Source organism: Bos javanicus, chromosome 6 (assembly GCF_032452875.1).
Source record: "Bos javanicus breed banteng chromosome 6, ARS-OSU_banteng_1.0, whole genome shotgun sequence".
Classification (NCBI taxonomy): domain Eukaryota; kingdom Metazoa; phylum Chordata; class Mammalia; order Artiodactyla; family Bovidae; genus Bos; species Bos javanicus.
The window spans coordinates 16904765-16914518 of NC_083873.1; positions in this window are offsets into that span (position 1 = coordinate 16904765).

Sequence of the window (9754 nt, forward strand, 5' to 3'; positions counted from 1 at the left end):
ATTAAGGGGTGGGGGGGAAATCTGGTTACAACCAATTAGGGCCAAGATGGCAGAAGATTCCACTTCCAGTAGACCTTGAACTTCACTGTACTCTCATTGTAATATTAGCATATGCTGAATGACAGTTCCCAGGCTGACCATAAAAGGTCAAAAAGTGGGTGGTGACCCCATTCTTGGAGATTCCTGCCCTTTCTTCAAAATAGTTAGCATAATTATTAGCATAACAAAATAGTTAGTTTAACAGATATTCCTTTTTTTGTTAGCATATAAAATTACCCAGCCCATAACAACTAAATGACCCCATACCCCGGGGCCACTCTCACCTTCTGAAACAGACTATTGTTGTTGTTCTTCAGTCCCTAAGTCATGTCCAATTCTTTGCCACCCTGTGCACTCCAGCATGCCAGGCTTCCCTGTCCTTCACTTTCTCCCTGAGTTTGGTCAAACTCATGTCCATTGAGTCAGAGATGCCGTCCAACCATCTCATCCTCTGTCACCCCCTTCTCCAGTCTTTCCCAGCATCAGGGTCTTATCCAATGAATCGGGTCTTCACGCCAAGTGGCCAAAGTATCAGAGCTTCATCTTCAGCATCTGACGCAGACTACATTTTGCTATATGATGTGGATTTAGATAAACTCACTCTCCCTATACTGTGGCTCACTCTTGAATTCTTTCCTGCTTGAAGCGGAGAACCCCCACTTGGTGGGCTGTCCCAGGGAGTTGCCTGGGACAAGGATTTGACCTGGAATGTGACCATTCTTTCCTGTCCCATTCTCCTGCAATAGAATGGCATGGTTGTTGCTGCTGTTTAGTCACTCAGTTGTGTCCAGCTCTTTGCAACCCCACTGACTGTAGCCCACCAGGCTCCACTGTCTATGGAATTCTCCAGGCAAGAATACTGGAGTGGGTTGCCATTTCCTTCTCCAAGGGATCTTCCCAAACCAAGGGTCAAACCCAAGACTCCTGCCTTGCAGGCAGATTCTTTACCACCGGGCCACCAGGGAAGCTCATAGAATGACTGAGACAACATAAGTTTATTTTCTCACAATTCTGGAAGCTAGAAGTTTCTTCAGAGGTTTCTTCGGAGGCCTTGCTCCTTGGCTTGCAGATGGTCATCTTCTCCCTGTGTCTTACCATGGTCTTCCCTCTGTACATGTGTATGTCTGTGTCCTCATCTTGAAACCAAGCAGGACCCTGTGGGGGCCTCCCAGGTACAAATCCTTTTAGTATGCTGGCCCTCCCTCCCATTTCTTGTTTGTAGGAAATAGAGTTCATTCAGCCTCCTTGACCTTCCCTGAGTTCCACAGAGCAGATTAAACAGGTGCTAATCAGGGGAGGAAAGGAATGCAGAAACAGGGGAGGAGCAGTCAAGCAAGGAGATCCAATCAGTCTATCCTAGAGGAAATCAACCCTGAATATTCACTGGAAGGACTGATGCTGAAGCTGAAGCTCCAATACTTTGGCCACCTGATGCAAAGAGCCAACTCACTGGAAAAAGAAAACCCTGATTCTGGGAAAGGTCATGGTTGGATAGGATCATGGCTCAATGGACAGGAGACTGAGCAAACAGGAGAAGGTGAAGGACAGAGAAGCCTGGTGTGCTACAGTCCACGGGATCACGGAGAGTCAGACATGACTGAGCAACAACAAGAAGTCAAGAAAACCAGTGGGTTAGGGTCCTGATTCCTTCTCAGGGAATATCCATAACAATATATCTCCGAGTTCTTCTGCAAGAACTAAGCTCTTCCTCCCCTTGGTGGAAGATGGTAACTTCAGGCTGAGCATAAGACTCCTGTTACCTCACCACTAACCCATCATTAGAGAGTCACATACCCTGCAGCCCTAGCTCCAAATTTTGTCTATTAAAAACCCTTCTCTGAAAAGCATCAGTGACTTCACGGTTTCTGAGGACCCATTCTCCTTGTTGGCTCTGCTGTAAACCTTTCTCTGTTCCAAACTCTGACATGTCAGATTGTTTGGCCTTGCTGTGCATCGGACCCACAAACTTGAGTCCGGCAACAGCTGGAGAACCTCTGTTGCTGGGCACATACACTGCATTCACCTTTGCACGTTTCTCACTGACCAAAACATTAAAACCTGCTGTTCAAACTCTTCTCAGCAAACTACTGGGTGGAATTCTTTAAGTCCCAGACTCGTGTGGGCTGTGCTTTCTCATTTCAGGCATGTATGTACCAGTGTGGTTTGCTTGATCCAACCTAGATGGTTGAGAAATCAGTGATGTTCAGGTCAGAACCCACTCAGCAGGGTGAGCCAATCAATAGGGTCAGGACCCAAGCTGAGTGAACGTCAAGGGAGGAAGGCACTTCTGCACCCACCCCTAACCAAACAGTCCTAGGATGGAGAAGCACAAGAGAAAATATATCAAAAATACTTCTGGTATTTGACAAAGTATTGCATAGGGCAATCTGTTGATTTTATCCATCTTTATTCTGGTGCTATTATGTGTCTGTCTTTATATTTAAAGACCATTTGTGGTACTTAGTTAATTTTATATATCCTACCGTGTGAAAGAAATTAAACAATTTGGGGAAATGATGTTTTATGTTAACTTGCTTTCCCATTAAAGACAATGAGTCTAAGTATTTCTCTCCTTAAAAAAAAATGGTTAAGAGGTAAGCTGGCAGTCAACATCCAAGAGCTAAATGATGGTAAGAACTTTAAAATCTTCAAAACAAGATTAGTAAGTCTTTAAATGGGTTTTCCTTTCAGTATGTCAACAAACATTTATCAGCCTGCCATACACCCTCAAAGCTCAGTGGGTAAAGAATCTCCCTGCAATGCAGGAGACCCGGGTTTGATCCTTGGGTGGGGAATATCCCCTGGAGAAGGAAAAGGCAACCTACTCCAGAATTCTTGCCTGGAGAATCCCAGAGACAGAGGAACCTGGCAGCCTACAGTCCGTGGGGTCACAAGAATCGGACACTACTTAGCAACCAAACCACCACCTCCATATGCCAAGGGTTGGGCTAGTGCTGGGGTACATTGATGAATAAAACAGATAAAGACCCAACAAAGAGGGAATTAAGACAGAGGAACAGAAGAGATATTAGTTTTTTATATTCACTAAGAACTGTTTGAAACAGAATAGTCCAGGATGATATCTCTGAGGCTGACTATGGAATATAAACTGAAACAAATATAGTATATGAATTTGATTAAAGACAAGGGAGATAGGTGTGGTGTGTGTGTGCTGGGTGGTAGGGGTGGGATGGAAGGTGTCGAAAATGAGCCTGGAGAATAAAGCTGGAAGTCACTGATGGGTTTCAAGGAGGGAATGGACACTGCATAGGGTCGGAAGCGGAAGCAAGGAAATGAGTTAATAGAGTATATTTACAGAGTGTTGGCAAAATGCAGAAGGCTTACACAGGGTGGTAGTAGATCGGTGATAGCACATAGATTTAAAAGTATATTTTAAAGTGGAGGCAGCAGGACTTAAAATAATTCAACAGGAGGACAGAGTTGAGAAAAAGATAAGATTATCCAGGGCTCCTAGTCTTCTGGCTTAGGATAATTTCCTTCAGTTTATTTCCTTCAAAGCATTTACCACAATTAAAGCTTTTTAAGGCATTATCTTGTTGATTTGTTTACTTTCTTACTGAGTCCAGCAAAGGACAAAAGGAAAGATATTCCCATCTGAATGCAGAGTTCCAAAGAATAGCAAGGAGAGATAAAAAAAGCCTTCCTCAGCGACCAATGCAAAGAAATAGAGGAAAACAACAGAATGGGAAGGACTAGCTATCTCTTCAAGAAAATTAGAGATACCAAGGGAACATTTCATGCAAAGATGAGCTCCATAAAGGACAGAAATGGTATGGACCTAACAGAAGCAGAAGATATTAAGAAGAGGTGGCAAGAATACACAGAAGAACTGTACAAAAAAAGATCTTCACGACCCAGATAATCACGATGGTGTGATCAGTCACCTACAGCCAGACATCCTGGAACGTGAAGTCAAGTGGGCCTTAGAAAGCATCACTACAAACAAAGCTAGTGGAGGTGATGGAATTCCAGTTGAGCTATTTTAAATCCTGAAAGATGATGCTGTGAAAGTGCTGCACTCAATATGCCAGCAAATTTGGAAAACTCAGCAGTGGCCACAGGACTGGAAAAGGTCCGTTTTCATTCCAATCCCAAAGAAAGGCAATGCCAAAGAATGCTCAAACTACTGCACAATTGCACTCATTTCACACGCTAGTAAAGTAATGCTCAAAATTCTCCAAGCCAGGCTTCAGCAATATGTGAACCGTCAACTTCCAGATGTTCAAGCTGGTTTTAGAAAAGGCAGAGGAACCAGAGATCAAATTGCCAACATCCGCTAGATCAGCGAAAAACCAAGACAGTTCCAGAAAAACATCTATTTCTGCTTTGACTATGCCAAAGCCTTTGGCTGTGTGGATCACAAAAAAACTGTGGAAAATTCTGAAAGAGATGGGAATACCAGACCATCTGACCTGCCTCCTGAGAAACCTGTATGCAGGTCAGGAAGCAACAGTTAGAATTGGACATGGAACAACAGACTGGTTACAAATAGGAAAAGGAGTATGTCAAGGCTGTATATTGTCACCCTGCTTATTTAACTTATATGCAGAGTACTTCACGAGAAACGCTGGGCTGGAAGAAGCACAAGCTGGAATCAAGATTGCCGGGAGAAATATCGGTAACATCCGACATGCAGATGACACCATCTAAAAAGCCTCTTGATGAAAGTGAAAGAGGAGAGTGAAAAAGTTGGCTTAAAGCTCAACATTCAGAAAACTACAATCATGGCATCTGGTCCCATCACTTCATGGGAAATAGATGGGGAAACAGTGGAAACAGTGTCAGATTTTATTTTGGGGGGCTCCAAAATCACTGCAGATGGTGACTGCAGCCATGAAATTCAGTTCAGTTCAGTTCAGTTCAGTCACTCAGTCGTGTCCGACTCTTTGCGACCCCATGAATTGCAGCACGCCAGGCCTCCCTGTCCATCACCAACTCCCGGAGTTCACTGAGACTCACATCCATCGAGTCAGTGATGCCATCCAGCCATCTCATCCTCTGTTGTCCCCTTCTCCTCCTGCCCCCAATCCCTCCCAGCATCAGAGTCTTTTCCAATGAGTCAACTCTTTGCATCAGGTGGCCAAAGTACTGGAGTTTCAGCTTTAGCATTATTCCTTCCAAAGAACACCCAGGACTGATCTCCTTTAGAATGGACTGGTTAGATCTCCTTGCAGTCTAAGGGACTCTCAAGAGTCTTCTCCAACACCACATTTCAAAAGCATCAATTCTTTGGCGCTCAGCTTTCTTCACAGTCTATCCCTCATATCCATACATGACCACTGGAAAAACCATAGCCTTGACTAGACGGACCTTTGTTGGCAAAGTAATGTCTCTGCTTTTGAATATGCTATCTAGGTCTGGAGTCTGACAGTGTTTCCACTGTTTCCCCATCTATTTCCCATGAAGTGATGGGACCAGATGCCATGATTGTAGTTTTCTGAATGTTGAGCTTTAAGCCAACTTTTTCACTCTCCACTAACCATGAAATTAAAAGACGCTTACTCTTTGGAAGGAAAGTTATGACCAGCCTAGATAGCTATTCAAAAGCAGAGACGTTACTTTGACAACAAAGGTCCGTCTAGTCAAGGCTATGGTTTTCCCAGTGGTCATATATGGATGTTAGGGTTGGACTATAAAGAAAGATGAGCACCAAAGAATTGATGCTTTTGAACTCTGGTGTTGGAGAAGACTCTTGAGAGTCCCTTGGACTGCAAGGAGATCCAACCAGTCCATTCTAAAGGAGACCAGTCCTGGGTGTTCACCGGAAGGACTGATGTTGAAACAAACTCCAGTACTTTGGCCACCTCATGGGAAAAGTTGACTCATTGGAAAAACCCTGATGCTGGGAAGGACTGGGGGCAGGAGGAGAAGGGGACAACAGAGGATGAGATGGCTGGTTGGCATCACTGACTCAATGGACATGGATTTGGGTAGACTGTGGGAGTTAGTCATGGACAGGGAGGCCTGGCGTGCTGTGATTCATGGGGTCACAAAGAGTCGGACACAACTGAGTGACTGAACTGAACTGAACTGAACTGAGTCCAGGAAGAATAATGCTGTCCAGGTGAAAAGTAATGCATTATCCAGCAATCCCACTCCAGGGCATATACCACAAAGAGCTATATGCACTCCAATGTTTACAGCAGCACTGTTTACAATAATCAAGACAAGGAAGCACCTAAATGTCCCCTGACCAATGAATGCATAAAGGAGGTGCAGTACATATATATAATAGAATATAACTCAGCCATAAAAAAGAATGAAATAATGTCATTTGCAGCAACATGGATGAACCTAGAAATTGTCGTACTGAGTGAAGTAAACCAAAGACAGAAAGACAAATATCGTATGATGTTGCTTATATGTTAAAAAGAAAAAAAAAAAAAGATACAAATGAACTTGTATACATAACAGAAATAGGCAGGCCCACAGACAGAAAAAAAAAAAAAAAACTTATGGTTATCAAAGGGGAAAGGGAGAAGAGGGATAAATTAGGAGTTTGGGATTAACATATATACATTATTGTATATATAAATTTGGAGAAGGAAATGGCAATCCACTCCAGTACTCTTGCCTGGGAAATTCCATGGACAGAGGAGCCTGATGGGCTACAGTCCATAGGTGGCAAAGAGTCGGACATGACTTGGCAACAACAACATATATTAAAATAGATAACCAGCAAGAACCAACTGGGAAGAGGGAACTATAGTCAATATTTTGTAATAACCTGTAAGGGAAAAGAATCTCAAAAAGAATATGTTTATATATAAAGCATATATATACATATCACTGAATCACTTTTCTGTACAAATGAAAATAACACAGCATTGTAATTCAACTATACTTCAATTTTTTAAAAATCAAAATTAAAAGTAATGCAAAGCACATAGGTAATTTAAAATTTTTAATTTGCTAATAGTCACATTAAGAAGATGTGTAATTATATATATATTTAAATTATATATATAATATATATATATATATATATGGCCATGCACCATGCAGGATCTTAATTCCCCAACCTAGGATTGAACCCATGCCCCCTGTGATGGAAGTACTAAGTCTTAACCACTATATATTTTCACGATATATTTTACTTAATCCCATAAATCCAAAATATTATTTCAATAAGCAAACAAAATCAGAAATAATGAGAGATTTTACTACTCTTTTTATACTGAGTCTTCACAATATGGTGTGTCTTTTCCACCGACAGCACATCTCAAGTCAGCCTAGCAACAGTTCAAGTCCTTAATAACCGCCTGTGGCTAGTGGCTTTGTACCGGGTGGGCACTGCAGATCCGCAGTAGCAGGCACTCAAGGCAGACATGTTCAGTCTGGTTCACTGTTCTTCTCCAGCAACTGAAACATTCAGTGGCACATAGAGAGTATTTGATATATCGCGAATGAGCGAACAGATGCCTAGTGATGGGGGTGTGTACTGGAGGCCATAATTTTGGGGATGGGCTCAAAGCTTCCACTTGGATTCCTCTTGGTCCAGACAACTTGGTCGGAGGCATCTAAGAGACGTCACAATGAAGATGTCAAGAAAGGAAGTGGATGGGACGTGGTGGTAAAAGAACGAGAAAAAGAGAAGGAAAAGGTGGAAGGAAGGAAGGAAGAAAAGGAAGGAAGAAAGAAAGAGGAGATGAGAATCTGGGACTGAGAGAAATCTGAGTGAAGATGTAATTTTGGTATTTGATGATTTCTAAATCCGAGGGAATCATTTCTGGATTACCTGAGGAAAGAGTGCAGAACAAAGAGAAAGCCTAGGACCCCATGTGCAGAGATACCAACATTGAAATGTTGAGAATGTTGAGCTAGAGAAGAAAATCAGGAATGTGTGGTTGCGTCAAGAAATCAAAAAATGAAGAGTTTCAAGAAGAAAGGAGTAGCCAGCCCTGCTGAAAGTTCTGGTTTAAAAAAAAAAAAAAAAAAAAAAAACAGAATAAAAAACGAAGAATACAAGAGCATTGAGGCCTTAACAATTATCCCGACACACATTTCACAATCATGATCTCTTTTTTGCCCTGCTTTGTAATGCTTTTAGTTAGAGAATGATTGAGGTTTTTTCTTTAATACGAAATTTGAACATTTTAAAGAAATTTGGCCTCCAAAAGGTCAAGAAACCCAGCTAGTTTATGCAAGAACTAGGTCAAGAACCCAAGACCCTAGGTACTTCCCTGGCAGTCCAGTGGTTAAGACTCCAAGCTTCCACTGCAGGCTGCATCCGTTTAATCCCTGGTTGGGGAACTAAGACCCCCACATTACAGCAGGGCAGCCAGAATAAATAATAAAAGAGAGCTCAAGACCAGGATTATTTTATTTTATTTTTTTTCAGGATTATTTATTTAAAGAACATACTTTAAAGCACTGGAAATAACTGGAGGTTTATGGAGGGAGCCTGCCTGTATGTGGCTTCACTAGCTGGTTTGAGAGTCGATGTACACTTGGCAGTATCTTTCAAGTGTGTGAACAAGACCGAGATTACATGACTGGGATTTCTTGCAAGCTTCCTAAATGTCTTCTCCCCTTCATTGATAACACCTAGAATTCTTAACATGTTTTTCCTCATAGAACTCCATTTCTCAACCTATCTTAGGCAATGAAATAATCCTACTAATCCTGCAGGAAATCAATATTAATTAATAACTTTATTCAAGAGAAAGGTAAGTTACAAACATTTATCAAGCATGTTCTTACTGGTAAAATAAGCTTTCTCTGCTGTCTTAAAAACACAAAGAATGAAACGATCTCATCTAAACTCTATGGCTAAGCAGTTGTGTGACCTTGAATAATAAGATTTTACCTTTCCTGTACCTAGGTGTCCTTATCTACAAAGCACAGGGGATAAATCAGATGATCTCTACTTCTTCAAATAGTTTATGATTTAGTGTTATAGTTAATTAGGTTTCCTTCTGTCCACATATTTAACTTTAAATTTGATCAGTGAGAGAAGAGAACCCTGAAGGAAGTCAAGAAACCTAGGAATGAATTCAGGTTCCCCATCAGGTAGACCTGTAATAACTGTTCCCATATGTTAAATAAGGTGGTAACTTTCAGGCTTACCTCAGTCAGGGTTGTTACAATGCTTTGTAATCTGTACCGTTTCAGAGAAACTACAAGTGCAATTATCTCTAAAGCAGGTGTTTGAAACCAGGGTATATATTATCCCTCCCAACAAATAACAGACTGAGTTCCTGTGATTTACCCTTTGGGTGTGTGACTTCTTACTCTTGTTAAGCAGATTTTGGTATTGAAACTTGCTCAAAAGGAGAATGGAGACAAAAGTCCTGTTATCTCCAGGGAGTGCCTATCTTTGAATGTGTACAAATAAAGGGAGAAAGGAAAGAAGAAAGGAGGGAAGAAAAGGAAGAAAAAAAGAAAGGAGGTCTTCCCAAGTGGTCCAGTGGCTAAGACTCCCTGCTCTCGATGCAAGCGGCCCAGATCTTGCGTGCCACAACTAAGACTCAGTGCAGCCAAATAAATAAATAAATATTTTAAAAAGAGAGTGGGAAGGAGGGAATTCATAGGCAGAAAAGGAGGAAAGGCCATGGCGAGGCAGGCTTAGAAAAATAAAAGGCGAGTTAGGAGAACAACTATGGGGAGGGGAAGTGGGCAGCAGGGCGGGAAGGGAGCGAGTTAGCCTGGGGCAAGAGCGGAGGCGGGGGTGGGGGGTGGCGACTGAGTGGCT